Genomic DNA, 3,214 nt, shown 5'->3' on the forward strand with positions numbered 1-3,214 from the left:
TTCTAAAAATTTTGCCACATATCAGAAACACTGGCTTTCCTCTCATTATGCAATAGAACGTAAGAATGAGAATTATTTTAATACTAGTTAACATAGGAGTCTCACAAATTCTAGAGATTAATCTAGAGGCACCTGATCCCAGTATTGCAAGCATGGTGTGATAACATGCCTTGAAATTAGTTCACAGTAGTCCCTTCTGACATAGAGTTCTGCAGCAACCTAATTCTGCAATGGCCAATATGAAGTTGGGATGGTCTGGAAGCAAGCTGGAGGACTGACTGAATCAGAATGGAAAATTATCTCCCATTACTGGGAAAATTATCTGAAACCTACAGAATGAAATCCTATCAGGAAAATGAAAAGATACTGCTCTTCATCAGAAACAATCACCTACACAATCACAGAATGGAGAGCAACTGGTTCAGCAGCAGTTCTGCACCGAAGACTTGGAGGTTACACAAGCTATGAGTCAACAGCATCACAACGCTGCAGAAAAGTGGGAATGTAAGGAGTAGAGTCTACAAGACACAACCTACTTCCACCACATGACAAGGGCCTCAGCTGAGTTGTTATTTCCAGCTTTGGACACAGAACTTCAAGGAGTTTAAAAAGCTGGAGAAAATTCACATAAGAGTAATAAGAATGGAGAGAGGCCTAAAAAACATCTTGGAAAAAAATATTTAAATAAATGTGGTGGTTTTGCTTACAGGAGGTAACAGGGGGGAAAATTAGTGGAACCTTTTACGTGCTTGAAGACTGTTACAAAGATAAAAGGAACAGTCAGTTCTCCATGTTCATAGTGAACAGAACAACTAATGAAAGATTCAGAGTAGTCACTAGCAAATCTTCCGAGAGGTACAAACAGCTAGAGGTACAAACACTGAAATAAATTGTCAGGGGGTTGGGGAAGGAAGGAAGAGAGAGAGTGGGGTCTGTGGAGTAGTGACCACTACAGGTCTTCAAGGACACATCGAAACTGTTGGGAATAACAGTTAATTTGCCATGAGGCAAAGGAATGAAGTAGAGAACTTCTTGAGGTCGCCTGACATGTCTGCTTTTGAGACCCTTACAGACATGTTTATTTAAAGGGAATTTGTCGGTTACTCTGGATCTCTCTTATAATAGATATTTTAACTTATTTCATTTTTAGCTTTTTTACTGAAAGATATTAGTTCTCTTAATTTTATTTATAAGATTCATCCTCATGGATGTTTTCTTTGGTCTAGTGAAGTGTTAAAAGCGGTAAAGCAATAGTTAGATCAAATTGTCTCTCACTCATTTCAGTTTTAAACATGAGCTGACTTCAGTTAAAACTAAGCATATTATTCATTTCAGGAGTTATTCCATTCTGGATGAGAGAATTTTGAATTAAAAATGCAAAACAGAGTAGCTTGTAGTAAAAAAGTATGGAAAAAGATATGTTTTCAAAATAGATCTGTAAACACCTGTGTTGTCTGTTGTGCATTTTGGAATAATAAAAATAATTTTGTTGCACTTTTGTTATGTATGTCTTAATAAGCCGATTAAAAAACTTAAGCGTCCACCTGCCTACTTTTTACTATACTTTAAATCACATTTTTTTCCCCCCTTATAATTTTTTTCATGTAACTAATATGCCCACCTGAGCCATATTTGCATTATATGGCCAAATCACATCAAATAGAAGACTGGTATATATTAGCCTGATCCAGTAATGTCATGATGAAATATTACATAGTTGTAACACAAAAGACCTGTGGATGACAATAAAGATTATCATTACTATTTTATTTAAACTATAGGGATTAGAACCTCTCCAGAGCTGTGCCCACATATCTGTCACAAATTAGCTTGCATGTAAAAACAAAAATTATACAGCTCTCATTTCAATCATCAGACAAATGCAATCACTCATTTTCATTTTGCAAACGAATCTATTCAGAACCTTGGAACTAAAACCGTAACTAACGCAGTCAAGAGAGTATTGAGGGTAGTATCAGTATGCTAGCAAAAAAATCCTAATCATGAATCACTGCAAGCTTCCAGACTCTCACTTCGTATCTCTCACACATCTTAGATAGAAATGCTGAGGTAAATATCAAGTCCTAGAGACTCAAAGATACAAAGAAAAAGGTGCCCTCCATAGAAGCACTAATACCTGCCAAGCAAATTATAGCCTTTGGGAATACCTCTTTCAAACACCTTCTCAGCCCCTGTCCAGTACCTAGATATGAATTCTACCCAAATCTCTTGTATAAAGCTGGCTTTTTGAAAAGATAGGTATGTCATGCAACAAAAGCTTTGTGTTTTTCAAAATATCAATAGGGGAACAGCAAACAAATAATTTACTGAATTTATCATCTTCTTCTAATCATAAGTGATGGCACAAAAGGCTCAGGAAACATGTAATTCCTACATGAACTCTTGCTGTTAACATCAGCGAGCTTTGAATGTATGCCTCCATTTATACGAAACTAGCGCTGGCATTTACTCTGAAGTGAAATCCATTCCAAATCATGTCAACAATTATTTGTTGTTTTACTGACTGACTGCAAATATTGCACTGTCAGTAGTTTCACTGACAGAAATTCAGAAATTCTTACAAAAGGCTGGCTTGACTTGAAGGTATCTTGGACTACCTTTGACAATTTGTAAGACAGACTTTATCTTCTCAAAGTTCACTTTCCATTCAATGTCCCATAATCATTTCATTAAACTTACTTTTACATCAATGTTTTTCCTAAATTTTAGTGAATGTACTTGCAAGTCATGAATATTAGTGTGGTCTGAGGTCCAAATCTGCTTTGAATTATTATTAAAGAAAAATATTTCAGAAGTAATTTGTATGCTGTTTGCCTAGCTCTGTCATGATGAATAAATGGCAACTCTGTCAAAAGGTGAAAGTCTTGGTATGACATGCTACTCTAAATACTAAATTGGTGGGTAAGCTTTTAGAAACTTTCCTAATATATTAAGATACAGATTTTCAAAAATTCCTACCATGGGCCTAACCTTTCCATTGAAATCAATAGGTTAAACGCTTTTCAACTTCAATAGAACTAGTCTGCCAACAGCAAACTTGTCAAAGCTGCATATTAATTCTACTTTTAAAGGCAGGCTCTGCAAAAAGACCTTGTATGTCAGGCTTTAGCCACCAGCCTACAGAAACTAACTTTAGAGGTAGTAAAAGCTAAAATGGACTGAACTATCTATTTATTTACTCCCAGTTAAGTAA

Source organism: Gavia stellata, chromosome 17 (genome assembly GCF_030936135.1).
Source record: "Gavia stellata isolate bGavSte3 chromosome 17, bGavSte3.hap2, whole genome shotgun sequence".
NCBI classification, from domain to species: Eukaryota; Metazoa; Chordata; class Aves; order Gaviiformes; family Gaviidae; genus Gavia; species Gavia stellata.